Source organism: Diadema antillarum, unplaced genomic scaffold, assembly GCF_040938485.1.
Source record: "Diadema antillarum isolate AM-2024a unplaced genomic scaffold, OU_Dant_1.0 scf00000028, whole genome shotgun sequence".
Lineage (NCBI taxonomy): Eukaryota > Metazoa > Echinodermata > Echinoidea > Diadematoida > Diadematidae > Diadema > Diadema antillarum.
The window spans coordinates 6,863,432-6,879,452 of record NW_027270917.1 but is presented as its reverse complement, the minus strand read 5'-3'; the positions used below and the strand labels follow the sequence as shown (position 1 = coordinate 6,879,452).

Genomic DNA, 16,021 nt, shown 5'->3' with positions numbered 1-16,021 from the left:
TTGGCAACTTATGTACGAAATCTGCTAGACACTGGTAGAGAAAAGACACTACTCTCCACAGTTTGTGATGCGTACAAAACATTTGTTAAAAATTATGAGATACTTATCAAAAATGTTGCAAATAATAACATAAACTGGGGCTATGTGCAACAAAAAAAAAAAGGTATGGGAAAACATTTTGTTGCCAAACCAAAAATGCTAATTTGGCAAAAAGACTAAAGGGATCCTTTAAAGAAAAGGATAACTCTCATCACAATCCTGTTTACAACCTACCATAGTTTCATATAAAATGAGAACATTGTATGGAGGAAGTCACATGATGGGAATGAGATAAATTGCAGGATATTTCAGCCTCTCTGGGCATAAAACAGCTGTAAGCATAGTGTGCTTTCAAGATTCTTCTTTATCACTGGGACTGAAATAACCATTTTCTTTTAATGCACTGACTCATAAAATATTCTAAGCTTCTCTGACTGACTGCTGGCTGTCTTGTGTTACACAAAAACACCTCCCACCACCTCCTCAAACCAGAGGATTGCCATTGTTCCTTTAATCGATATTAACCTGACATAAAGACGAGCCTGTGAAACATAAATCTTGCAGCAATCAGCCCATGCCAAGCGCTCTAGCTTTCGTTTCCCCATCCGCTATCAACCTGATCACCCCCAAAACAATGGCCACCATTTTCCTGTTTGCTAAAGGAAACAGCTTAACTTTCATTTTGGCTTGTTCCAAGCTAATGAGATATTACAAGTGTGTAACAGATCCTCACCAGCTGTAATACTCTTAGATTAATTTTTACTTCAAGAGCGCCAATCTTACTAAAGGGCAGTCAAGTATCGCTTCCAGCTCATCTAAATTTGTATACATCGGTGCTCTTGTCTTGGCACTCAGCACCCATTTCATACCATTTGCTCTCTATTAAAGCCTTTGGGGTCACATTAGGTCAAAATGGGTATCTTGTCCTCTGATATTCTTCCTGGGGCAGCAGTGGACCTATACTGAACATTCTCCCTACTGGAGGGCCATGAGCTTACAAATCTACAGTACCTAAAGCCACATCTGTTCTCACGAGCAATCAATCAAGATGTATTGGGGGGGGGGGGGGGGGGGGGGGGAGGGAATAACATCAGTTTCATATGTAGGTTTGAACCCTTGACCTTCCTATGTACATCAAGCAACCACTGAAACCGCTAAACCCTGGCATCCCAGGTAACACCTACATGTAATCCTCATTACCTGGTATTCCCAAGAGACTCCCACAGATTTTTAAAAAAAAAGAAAGAAAGAAAGAAAAGTTTGCCCCTGACAACAGTGGGGGTGAGATCGTCCTGGCAGGGTGCTTCAAACTCACTTCCCTGCCTGTCCTATGGGGAACTCAACTTTTGGCAGGTAAAACAGATGAACTCTTGCTACAATTACCATTTATACATTCTTGTAATGACTTGCTGTATGCATGACCTTCCTGAGGAGAAGTTTTACACTAAGAACTGGATTAGGTTGAAAAAAAAAAAATTGACACAAATGATAAGTTTTGTGAAGATTTGCACTGTGTCATTTGGAGACTTGAACATAGAGTAAAACTGCATCTGAAAGTGGTATCACTTTACACATTGTGCAAGCAGCAAAATATTGACAAGAATTCCTCTTTTGTGTAATTCCCTCTGAAACATCCTACCCACCTAAATTACCCATGATGCAATTGTCTTTTCAATCTTCCCCTCGCATGTTTTGCTCCATCAACCCTCATTCAATCTCGTCATGTATTGTGCGCAAGTGTAATCCACGAATGACACATGCACAACCCGTCCGAGGATCATGAGGAAAATATCTTTTTGTGGAACGGGCACCACTGCTCAAATCCACTGACAAACACGTTTTGTGGCACACCGTGAAAGAATGTGTGCCTCTTCCAGTCAATACAAGTGCAGATGATGGTGAAGACCGCTTTTGTACTTGCATTACATTATATTAGTGCAATCTGACAATATGAAGACACGGATCTTAACAGCCATATGATTGGCTGAGAGCCAACACATGACAGGGCACATATATCGCCCAACAAGCAGTGCACTATATTCTACATATTCAATAGTTGATGACATGCAGTGAGTCCACTGTCATCTGCTAAATAAGATGTCAACAGCCTCTAGTACCTGGTATGTATGGAACAAATATTAGTATGTCATGGTAGAAAATAAATTGGCCAAAAGTATCACATTAAAAAAAGTCACAGAATATTATGTATAAATTAACCATATTATGAAATGAATAATGAAAATCTATTAAAAGTTGACTAGCAGAAAACACAAGACACAAATTCAGATGTTCCTAATGTTACTACGGGGGATATTTCTGGTGCTTGATATGTTCTTAAAGATGTCCATAACTTTTCTCCCAAAAGTGCTCTTCCTTTTTCTTTTTTCTTTTTCTTTTTTTACAGGTAAGAGTGTTTTTTCACAAAGAACATTCCAGGCAGGTATAGTTCTGCCTTAGCTTGAAGATCATGCACTGCTAGGTAATCTACGCCCGGTGCTTAACTACCACAGCACGTTATAATAACGCCAGGGGAAACTAGAAATGATGCCCGGAGACATGTCTGAAAATCTGTTTGTGCTTCTGTAAATGATTGAATATTCCCCCACAATTTATCAGGGCAATTAGCTGGCATTAGCATGAACTCATATCATCTCCTGCCAGCATGCCGCTTTCGTTTCGTCCCCTTGAAGAATTGGCAGCGCTACAGGCCCTTGGTAGAGATAGGGGCTCTGAGCATACAAATTAATCACATGACGTGACATGACATGACATATATTCTTCATTATTCACATCGTGCAGCTATGTGCACCGACAAGCTTTCCTCATAGGAAATCGAACTGACAGACTTGCAAAGGAGGAATCACACAAACAGAGATACTGCACGTACTGCATTAGAATGTAAAATCTAGGGATGGCACAGGAATAGCTGTGATACCAGAGAAGTACACTGTATATCATTTTATGGAGTATTTATCAGTATTTTTACATGATAGTTATTTAAGGTTCACTGACCTCCTTCCGCCTTAAAGTCACTGCATCACTTCTCCTCTCCACCTCCCCTCCCCCTCCCTTTTCCTGGGTTGTAATGTACATTTTACAATGTGTGCTTAAAGTCAATCATGGCAATATGGGGGCTGCTGAGTCACCTGTTGCCAACACAGCTTTAATTGGCTCATGCCTCATTACCCCTCTCACACCCACTACCTCATAGCACCATTCACATTACATGCAGACCGGTTGCTGAATGGTATTCACAGGGTTAGATGCTGCAATTAGAGCCGGGTGAACAAATGGGCTTCCTTAACCTTTAAAGCATTCATCTTGCAGTTATCTGACTTTGCAAAGGAAATAATGGTCTGTTTTTTCCTGTTTGCCTGATATGTTTGCAATTGTATGTGTTCATGAATGCTTATTACACCACTATGTAAAAATGTTTCTTGCTTTGGTGAAATAAAGAAACTGAAACTGAAAGTGATGAGGGTTTGCTTCACAAATACAAAATCTCTACATAGCTACCACATGATTGCTATGATACATAATCACAATTGTACTACTTTACACTATCTTCCGGTTCACTGTACATCCAGTGACTTGAATAGTCAACATTGCTTGGTGAAAAAAGGGTTAAGATTTCGTAGCTGAAGGCATAATATCGGGTCAAACAGACGCTGAGTAAACACTGCCTACGCCCCTCTTCTTCACATAAAAGCCATTCATCAATCATACTTCTATTTCCCGCCTTTTCATCTTTACTCCACGTCATGGTCGCAAACCAATACCGGGCATCTCCTGCGAGGCTGGGGACACTCACTGTTGCCATGGAGAAGGGGGAGGGAAGTGATTAAAATTTGTTTTAATTTATTCCAAGCTCAATGAGCATGTCAACTTTTCAAAATTTCAACTTTCATTTCCCCTCCCCCCCCCCCTCTGCAAATCTACATTGACAAAGACGTTTTCTTATTTGTCAAAATTAACATTATATCATGAGATAAATGATTTACCCAGCAATATTACAGATAAAACATAGATTTCTTGTAAAATCATATCACTTATGCATATATGTTTTATGCTGCTATACCTCCTTTAGTTAGACAAACATGGCCATAACGTTGTGTGTAGTAGCGCTGTTACTGTGAATGACAATAATGTCATAGAGCATAAATACAGGACTCGATATCTTTATTTTCTCTAGTGGCCCATTCTGGCCACTAAAATCACTGAATCTGAAATGTTGGACTCTCAAAAAAGAAGTGTTGTGGCAATCCAAAAGGAAACATAGTAATCTATTTTTGAATCTCAGTTACCAGACCAGGCCACCAAAAGATATGCTTTTTGAAAGTTTGGTGGCCCAACGTCGATATAAGTGGCCCTGGGCCACCAAGCCACCGAGCTCCCTAGCCACCCCTAATGTTGAGCCCTGATACACGACTATGTACATCTAAACTCTGAATTTGGGAAGCACAAGGTACAAAAATTGAAGCACTGGAAATATTAGCTTGGACTTGGAGCCTGGACATTCTACTTTTCTTTCTTTTTTTTCGAAATCCACATTACAATGCTGCTTTCTCACTGTATTGATAATCAAACTACCTTGTGAACATCTCTCATGTCTTGCTGAGCTGCATCTAGACAGAATTTGGGACTTTATTTCAGAGAGAAAAGAGAGGTAGTATGCGTGTGTGCATGAACGTGGATTTTTGTAAGCACTCCCATTGAATCTTTCTCGCAAGATACTGTAGCAACTCAAGAAAAAGTCTGGGACCAAGACTAGTATGTGAAAGCAATACAGCAAGTTGCATGTGTAGAGTTCCACATGGAAGCACATCTACACACACAAACATGTGTCAGTACAATACGACTCCATTCAGTGTCTTTATGAAGGGATTTTTTTTTTTTTTTAAATGCAGGCCACTTCCTTTGGATCTCCTAGTTATTTCTACAATTATTTTTTTATAGAACTTGCAATCTAGTAAAGAGTTTTCCCTATAAGATATATTGACACTTAATTTGAAAGAGGAACGACTATCACAACATATTAAGTAAAGCACATGATAACGCTTTCTTTTGAAACCATGAAGACATGTTGGTAATGTCACAATAGAACAATAACCTATTCATTACGAAATGACAAGACATTAAAGAGTAAAGGGAAATTTTGAAGTCACACTTTGTGGAAACAGTTTCTCTACAGAAACTGCTGTAAGATGAAATGGCTGTCCATTTACAATTCTAAAAAAAAAAAAAGCCTCTGAGGTTATCAATATTTCCGGCAGCAAATCAAGTTTAAGTGAGAACGGATCAAATATCATATATTACACTATAATGCACCACAAATCTCATACAAAAAATGAAATAGTGGCAGTCCACTATTGTTTGGATTCCAGATTAAACCAGGAAGGCTTCTACAAAAAATAATACCAGAGACATCTGTCTTTATGGCCAAATGTTATAAAATGACATCATACATGTATGCTATTAAAACTTCAGGTACAATACGTCTTTCTCAGTCCTCCTAAAGATCAAAGATCTACATATATAGTAATACTTACTAATATAATATTTTAATATATTTTGTTATATTGTAATACATACACGTATGTATATATTTTTTGAGGGGCCTTTTGCTGATGATATTATGATAGACTCATCAAAACCTGTTCCACACTTATGGTTCTACTCTACTGCCTCTGACAGTAAAGCAAGCGATGAGGAGGTTATACATAGATGTGGGACTGAGAATCAATGCACAACCAAACAGAGCATGACAGACTGAATAAACATGACTCGAATGCATTCAGCTATACATCAATCTCTCCAGTTCAACAGAAGGGGGAAAAAAAAGACTCATATACTAGAATCCTTCCTCGGAGAATACCATACTATTTCTATGGGGGCATTTTTTTTTTTTCATACATCCTTTGACTGCGAGAAGATTTACATTACAAAGAGTAAAACCGCAAGGACGAAGCCTACATCTTTCAACTTGTTTCATATGATATTACAGCTTTTGCTCCTTTCAACCCTAATTTGCCTCCATATACAACCAACACATGAAATTGATGTAAGTAATAAATGAAAAACAATCCTATAGACTGAGGGGTGTTAAACCTACAATGCAATATTATCACAGGTGGTAACAGGTACACAATTTTACATCCTGTAAATCAAGATATTAACGCGGCATGAAATTTTCGTGAACTGGAGTCAACAGCCCTTTTCCTGGCAAGAAATTTTCGCAAAATTGTCACTGGCATTCAATGCATATTGTGCAGACAAGAACTTTCACATGCATTTTAATTTCGCGAATCTTGGCTCTCGTAAAATCACAATGAATGTGACCAATCCTTGCTTTACAGTATGTCAGATATACTTTATACACTGACAAACACAGGCAGCTCTAAAACTAAGACTAAAAGAGAAATGCAATAGAAACTTCTGAAGCCTGCGATTAAGAGGCTGCAGCTGAATGATTTCCTCACATGATTTTCAGAAACTGTGCTCTCAATAATACGCAAAAAGTAAAACACACGCTATTTTGCCCCGTCCTGCTCCAAGGCCTACTTCAGAAGTGATGAGTGCTTTCTTTACAAATGTCCTCATGTTCAATGTTATGACTACTTAAATCTTTAAAGGTCGGGCTTGTTTATAAATCCTCAGTAAGTCAGATGACTAAACTAAGTAAGGACAAATTCCCAACATAATCAATCAAGACGTACGGATGGAAAAAATACAATGCATAATGTAAAAAAAAAAAGTCTTCAGGGAAGTTAATGGGCAAAAAAAAAAATCATGTTAAAGGGATCGTATAGTTTTGGTTGAGACCTTATTTCAGGTTTCTAACATTTTTTGATGAAATAATGAGAAACCTCTTATGAAATATGAAAGAGCATGTAATTCCATGAGGAATTCAACGTTTATTTGATGAAAATTGGTTTTGAAATGGATGAGATATCCAAAACAGAGCGATTCTAATAAGTGTGGGACCCATACTTTATTATGATTGTTTTGTTTTACTTTGTTTTTGGATGTTTCAGTAATTCCAAACCCGATTTTCATCAAATAAACTGTGAATTCCTCTTAAAATGGTGTGCTCTGTACTATTTCAAAAGTGTTTTCTAGGTATCTCGCAAAAAGTTAAAAGCCCAATTCTCATCTCCACCAATACTGTACTATCCCTTTAACTGCACAAAATTTGATGGAAGCAGACAATGCAAGTAAGAGTTCACACTAGAGTTCTATTTTTAATGACGTTTTGCATGGATCTACAAGTAGGTCACAGTGGCAGAGGTTGAAAATATCCCATTCTACTTCAGACATTGCTCTTGCTTGTGCATACTGCGCAGGTATCATACACACATGATAACTTATTAACAACAACAACAAAATCTGTATCAATGGGCAAACAATATAGATCAACAATGATGAAAAATATTGCCAAAATAGCAAACTGACATTCTAAAGGTAATTCATATTCTTCAGGCTCCAGTATACTTTTAAAGGACAAGTTCACCTTTCATAAACATAAGGATTGAGAAAATGTAGCAATATTACTAGAACACATCAGTGAAAGTTTGAGGAAAATCGGACAATCCGTTCAAAAGTTATGATTTTTTGAAGTTTTTGTGCAGTAACCGCTGGATGAGAAGACTACTGCAGTGTACGATGTCACATGCGTACAACAATATAAGGAAAATATAAAGAGAATTTCACAAAATTTCATCTTTTGAAAAAAGTACACATTCCCTTGACTCGTTACTGTACGTTATGGGTAATATTATTCCCCCTGCCTTTAGAAAGAGGCAAGTCAAATGCTCTTTTGTTATGTGAAAAAAATGAAAATTTGTTGAATTTTCTTTACATTTTTTTTATACTGTTGTACTCATATGACATCACAAGCTGTAGTAGTCTCCTCGTCCAGCAGTTCCAACACAAAAATTTTAAAAATTCATAACTTTTGCATCGATTGTCCAATTTTCCTCAAACTTTCACTGATGTGTTCTACTAATATTGCTGCATTCTCTCAATCCTTATGTTTATGAAGGTGAACTTGTCCTTTAAGAAACCAAAGAGGAAAAATTTGTGACATTTGTACAAAATGACAGTGTTTCAGAGAACATTAGAATACACATGTTCCTGTGCACAAGTGGTTCCCCCTCAAAATACATTAACAAAATTATGATGATCCCTCACTAGGTGATAATTTTTTGGGTACAACTGATTAATTGCACATATCATTTCAAATGTCACCAACCCGTATTTGTGTGATTTGCTTCGAATGAAAAAAACCATCAGTCGTGGTCATTTTGCTTCATTTCTGCACGTCCCCATGATCAAAATGAGATATACACTTGCCACTCCATCCATTCTATGACTTGAAAACACAAGTGACAAACATTGAAAAAAGAACCCTCAAAGTGTACATTGCCCAAAGCATCTAACATAGTTAGGGATGCTCTTTAGATGGCCATTATGACATAATGTAGTAAACAGGACCCTTAAAATTGATTTACACTTTAACTTTGATTTCTCACAGGCAGTCAGAAATGTTAGCACCATTATACGTGTCATTGACAATAGTTTACAGCATTCAGAATCTTTGCAAATCTGGTATGCAAAAATGACAAAAATGAAAAGGAAAAGCCAGTTATATTTGCATTTGGAGGGAGGCGCAGAATAAGCCAGCTCGGATTTGGCTCATGGGCACATTGGTCTGAATGAACTTTCTTTTTTCTCAGTTGGTTAGGGGCACTTCACTCATTTTCCAAACGACACAATGCACAAGCTTTACGTAACAATTTATGGGATTCATCAATCCTGTTCAAACAAAGAATGAACTTGTATAGACCAGACGACTAGAATGATCTGTTCATTAACACTTGGGAAAGTATGCATTTCATTATTTTGCAATGAATGTATTAACAATCTTTTTCTATTGATATTGCCAAGTAACACTTTTGCAGTCAGGTGGATGTCCTGGCAAGCAGCATTTATAATGATTACATCAATAATCATTATACATCACAGATGCTCATCCCAGTGAATTTAAAAAACTAACATGCCTGTTGGTATGAATGACCCTTTTTTCCTGCTCAAGCTCAAAGTGGAACTGCAAACTGGCTTATGAAGTTATAGGGCCATCTTCCATGTGGTTTCTTTTCAGTAATTCACTATTTTCCCCCCGCAAAGCAGATTCATATTGGGCCTAATGAGAGGCATAGACCTGTGAATGTGGGGCGTCAATGAAAAGCACACTGCAAATGCTCCAGTGCTCCCTACGTACACCACATGGACTTCTGGCAGTCACATTGGACTTTCACCGGGGGAAATCAGCCTGTTGGGTGACAATTAGACACCTTAACAATTCCTGGATATGCCGAGAATAAGGCAAACAACAGTAATTTCTGGTGATGCTAATTCAGATGAGTATCATCATTCCGACACTGTCCCCCCCCCCCCCCCCCCCCCCCTTCCACAACAACAAATATTCTGTCAGTTGATAGGTTCATTCCTTCGGTGGTTTTTGGTTTTCCTGTCAAAAATTGGACTATGACACCTGTGGGGTTAGCTATATGATAGTGTCAGAGGGAACTGAAACGCTCTTCCAAAGACGGGAGCTCCACGTTCCGGACTTCAACCGGAAAGGTGCTCTCTGAGCGACCACAGCTGATGCATGAAATCCAAAAGGCATACATACACACAATGAGGGCAGACACTTAAGTAAAACAGAACAAAACACAGTGTTTGTATGAATCTCCATATGGGCTTATTCTCTCGTCTGATCATCACACCCAGAGTTTTTTGTTTTGTTTTGTGTTCATGGACTCTGGAATTTGACAAAGCTGGGAAGAATGTACAGTATGTGGACTTCAACCAGGAGACATCAGTGAGGGTTTCCAATCTCACCGAGGATGTGGAACCTAGTATAAAACAATACTGCACCGGTTCAAAAAATGATGCTAAAGCCGATTTAATAGAGAGCAACAAAACTGAATTGCAACGATTTGTTTTACACTGTCGTTAAGGAAGCACGGGACCGACAGCTTTAAAGATCAAGTTCACCTTAAAGGGGACCTCCGGATGATTTTCAGACTTTTACATTTGAACAACTATAAATTAGTTAAACTGAGTACAGAGTTTCAGAATATACAGTGATTGGGATGAGGAATGAGAATGTTTTCAAAATTTATAACAAATTGCATGATGACATGGCAGCCTCACCATAAGAATGCATGAGTTGGGGCTCAAGGAAGCAGAACAAAAGAAGAAGGAATGCATTGATTCTTCACAGGTGAACTTGTTGAGCAAGCGATATTGTAATGGAATCACACTGCTACATTTCCGAAATATGTGAGGCTCTGATGTTGTCAACACTGTTCAGTGTAATTTGTTTAAGATTTTCATTTTATGGATTTCTCTGCTCAAGGACCACAATAAATTCCACGAATCTATACATGGAACTGTCGATTTATGTACTACATGATGTGAAATTATGAAAATCGTCCGGAATGCCCCTTTAAAGGCATAATTTACCATTTGCAGATAAAAAAACAAACGGCATTAGTGCTTCAAAATAGTTCTTAAATGTGAGGGATAGAAACAACCAATGTAAAAATTTGAACCAGTATAATCAATATTAATTATTGTTAATTACACAAAATGTGAACAATAGTTATAATAAAAATCTTTCCAGATTAAACTATCTACAGTTATGGCTTAATGAGAAAAAGTGATAGCTCATTATATTTTAGGCTTTATTGCAAAAATTTTGTATGGTAGAATGTTTTGTGATACTACTGACCTATACATATGCATCAAATGTAATATCTCGAACATTTTTTAAATCACTGCTCCCAAAGGTAAACAGGAACTTTAAGTGTACCAATACCCCGAGTATTATGTTTGTTATGTTTGTAGAATATACTTGAGACATGCCCTCTGCAAAATATTTGAATTTTTTGTCACTCTTGATTTTCATTTCATGGGATTTAAATGTAGATTTTAAAGAGCATACAAAAGCAAAAATGAAGAGTTGATCACCCGAACCTTACAATGAAATAATCGCACTATCAATTTTTTTTTCCAAATACGTCTTGAACAATAGTGATACAGTGTATATACACTACATGCAATGCGTGTGGGCAATCAGCTAACCGATCGACATGGAATCTGATATTATTTGCAAGAACGTATGCGTACAGCTAGAACGCGGACAAATCAGTACTGGCGCTTACAGAGCAGACGTGCCAAATTGTTAATGATGTTAATGATGATGATGATTATGATGATGATAATAATAATGATAATAATAATAATAATAATAATAATAATAATAATAATAATAATAATAATAATAATAATAATAATGATAATGATCATGTTGATGATAATATCACTAAGTCACTAATGTCTTATTTATCCAGAGTAGCCTCCTCAGTGTTTCCACTATCAAATAGTACTTTTTATCACTGATTCTATTCCACATTATTTTTATGGCTAAGTAATGATTCACCAAAACATGGGGGGGGGGGAGGGATAAGTCTTTCATGGTTGAGTGGGAATATCATTATAGTCTTTAATGGTTAGATATATCAATCTTTTTCTCCTTCTATCCATTTATGTACATATGTACAAACACAAATACAACCTTACATGCACACACATACCCATGTGTGTGTTCCTGTGTAGAGAAAGAAAGGAAAAGTGTTATCATGACAACTGTCACTCACAGGAATTCCCTTTCCAAATGATTTTCTTCCTGAAGGGTCAGTAAACCTCAACAAATATTATGAAATGTAAGACTGCTGAATGTTGGTAAGTTGTCAAACACAGCATCAAAGGGGCTTTGAAAGATATGTCTCACTATCTTCTACATTATGTGCCTGTGATGGTACAGGGAAACTCATCACTGATGATTAATGTATGAAACACCACATATTTCTCATCCTCTCTGTAGAAAAATTAATCAATCAAGCAAGAATCTGTCAAATCACTCATGCTCATGCTCATGCTCATGCGCAAAGAGTCGGTGCCAAAATATACGAGTACATTCTCTGCTAAAACGGGTTTTAAATACAAGTAATGATTTGTTGTGATGAAACAGTAGAGACAAAAAACTTGCAGGTTTTGTTGTTTCCACTGTCTCATAACTTTGTTGAAATCTGAAGTAATATGGACAAAAGTATCTCACAAAATGTTGCTGAAAGCACTGTAGTTTTTGCCTCTTCAGTGTCAAGGTGTTTGATATTATTCAAGTTGTAGTCCCATGTGTGTAGATATCTGTGTGTACGCGTTGTTTTCTACCTGAGAGAAATGTGTGGACTTTCAAAACTCAAATAGTGATTAATCATAATTCGGAATACATGGATGAATAACAATACAGACTTCAAAACTGCTCTGACTGGTCATAACATTTTTGCTACCCTAGCCAGTATAGAAAAAAAAATAAAGATTGTATGCCATGGGACAGCCACCATACACCAAGGTTTGCATAAACAATTGTACCCACTTACAGCATGTTTTGTCTCGCCTGAGCAAAACAGTTTAATGTGAATCAACCCACCTGCCTTGTTTTCTACTTGCTGATTTACTTTGCTAAAGCAGTAAGGCAACCTAATTGGACAAAACACAGTGAGTGACATATCAGGTTGGAATTCAGAAATTTTGCCATGAAAGCAGCACACAAAATTCACGCCAGGCTAGCTACCTACCCACTGTAGTTTCTTTGCTAATAAGAAAGTTAAATTTTGCAGGTGGTCTTTTACTTTTTTTTGTCTTGTACTTTCTTGATTTCTTTTAGTTACACTATAAACAGGGACAGATTAGTGACAAAGAGAAATGCATTCACAACTATCACAGGTATATCAGAGCATGGAACAGAGTTTGTTTTGAGGTCAAAGGTGTTGTCTGAAGATGGTGACGAACACAGACAGAAGTAGGACTATAGTTCATTCTCATTCCATCTTCTCATTGAACTTCCTGCAGATTTTTCTACTGCAGGAGTAATAATCTGGAGGGTTTTTTTCCCCCTACCCTCTTTTTTTTTTTTTTTTTTTTTTTGGGGGGGGGGGGGGGCAAATTATGAATATTTGAACTGCGGGTGATCCTCCTACAGTGTGGGGAACAATCGTAAATAGTTAAAGACTAACTAGGGTGAACAGGGTGTGTAAACATGGCGTGGCTCTCAGCCGGGCCAAGGGGAAAACAGCCAGGATGTGTGCTAGGGGGTGTTTCAGTCCAACAGCCAACCAGTTGACACAAATGCGATTAATCACTACAAATGCTGCTCAGAATTAACACAGCACCTCAGATGGAAAAGTGCCTGCATGTGTGTGTGTGTGTGCCTTATACATGCATCAGAGCACAAGCCTCATGGTGCATTGAAATTGTGTATTGTCCACATACAATCCCGAGAAGAACTGGTTGTTATTTCAAACTATGGAACATAAGGACACACATAATGGGGCTTGTAAGTGGGAATACAGCTATAATATGGTACCCAAAAGGGGAAAATAAAAACTGTCTCCATGGTAACTTATATCATAACAATTTGCATTATCCTCCCATATATATTATAGCTTACAAGGACACAATTGTATACCGATACTGGTAACATACATGAGCACAGTCAATACAGAGCACTGAAGTGCAAAAGGCTGTCAGAGAAAATAAATGTGTGTTTCTAAATGGTATCTTGTCATATGCCTGAAACAGTAATCATAGCACGTGAAAGTAGAGTATGGTGAGTCTTCATCAAGTTAACCACATATTAAAGAAGAAGTTAACCATGTGATTGAGAAGCACTGCTGTGCAGAGGAGATAGGTTTTGCAACCAGGCAAAATCATTTACACACAACCCCTCCCCCCCCCCCTCCCCACCTTCCAGATTGCACCAAATATCAGTCACCATAAAATGAAAGCTACCCATGAACTTCAAACTACCAGTGAAAACACACTGCATCTTGTTTGAAAAATATACCACAAAGACCTTGTATATTATTTTCTGTATTCCTTTTTGTGAAAAAAAAGAAGAGAATTGTGCATGACATTTTTGTGATATGCCTATCAAAGAAGTCATTGAAAGGTGCACTTAATTTTTCCTCTAGACTTTATGATCTAGGGTTATACTAAGTATCTGGTATCCTGGATACAAACTGTCCAATATCTTTTCCTATATTTATAATCCTTTTGTTTGTTTTTTCTTAATTACAATGGTAGCACCAAGGAAAAGGATGTTTCATATGAATGCAACAGTTACATTACAAATTGATTGTGTGTCTGGGACTTACAGGGTTTTGCCTATTGTATATGTCCAGATTGACAGTCTTCGGCACTCACAGCAATGACTGTGTTACATATACATACACACCATTTCGCTACATAATGCCATCTCTGTTTAAAACACCTGTTGCCAATGGAAATGTGATTCATTAATTCTTTTCCAGTACATTGTGGCAATTATTCTTGCTATTGCAGACTTATGCTTTTTAGTTTCCACTTTCAATGAAGATCTGACAGTAACTACTGCAAGATGTAACTTGGAGGGAGAGAAATATGCAGTATAAGTTCAATATTCTAAGAATTTCTTATAAGAAAGTCCATTGTCATGGAAATTTTCTTTTAAAACACAAAAGTGATACATGGAACACAAATGTCCAATACATAGACCACTTAAAACATGCTTGACAGCTAGATCATTCAGCTTGTTTATTGTGTATTTGTCGATTGCTCAGGACTAGTATCTGATGAAATCATTCTCAACAGCTTTCCATTTATACAGATAGACATCTAGAGGAAATATGATATGAAATGGTGTAACAGTTTCAATATTGATGCTGGGCCTTAACTGCAAAGAGTTTTAGGCCCAGCCTGGGTTTTAGATTGATGAAGTACAGATCCACAGCTTTGAGATTGATGAAGTACAGATCCACGAACAGTAAACAATACATTTATATGTCTCTTTCTACTCTATCAAGAAGAGGATTTTTGCCCTTTGAAGTCGGGTGCACTTTTGTACCCATGTGGTATTAGAGACTGGTCAATGTCCCAGGATCGGGTGCATTGTTCAACGTCCACATCGCTGCCGCAGACGGGGGAGGCATATAATAGCAAGTCAAGGGGCTTGTGTCATGTCGGAAGTCAGCTGACCTTTGTATTGTTGTTATTGTGGTAGTAATTAACCTTTGAGCTCGTTCAAAAGAAGGAAAAAGAAAAAGAACTAGAGGAGAATGTACAAAAATCAACTGCCTGGACCCAGACGTGGCACATTCTGTTTTTGTCACCGTTGCACCAGAGTACACATTATTACCACGCTCTGAACCCAAACAAACCTCAGGATGCTGTACGTACCTTGACACCTGTACTACCAGTATGTCAAAGGTACAGAGGCTCAATTCAGTCTACACACCTTAATCCCTCTTATGCCTGCTACTCTAATACATTAACATTAATGATGGTAACTGGTATGCAATATAGTTTCCAGTAGTATAAACATGGTTAATGCAGAGTCTGGGCTTCTTTGAAGATGTCACTTTGATGAGCAGAAAACTGGTACAACAGAATTAGAATTAAAGTGAACATTAATCAGGTGTGAAATAATGCATGGGTGTCAACATACGCACATCTAAAGTTGGGGAAATTTCAAATAGCTGTCAGGGAAATACCATTATAGTACTTGTGTGCCACACACATTACAACAGGCCGTAATATTATGGCGGCTTTTGTTCAACTGCTGAAGTTGTCAAGATGAAGAAATAGTTAACCTTTATGGGATGTTCCTATACAATCAGTGGTTCTTGGCAAGGCTGAGGAATCATAAAATCACAATATACCTAAAATGTGGCTGCAGTACTTTAGGCACATTATTTGTTGAATAAATCATTCTTATACACAAGACCCAAATCTTTTGATATCAAGTCTTTTGAAAGTCACATTGAATCTGTTCGCTGCAGTTAGAGCTCATCTGTGTCAGTTTCTCCGAAAATAT

The 16,021-nt window shown here is 37.6% G+C and overlaps 1 protein-coding gene across 1 annotated transcript in view; it reads right to left on the bottom strand.

Annotated features, from left to right (window-relative positions):
* Positions 1 to 16,021, bottom strand: part of LOC139736289 (uncharacterized) — a 47,389-nt gene that overhangs the window by 14,232 nt on the left and 17,136 nt on the right. The window lies entirely within an intron of this gene.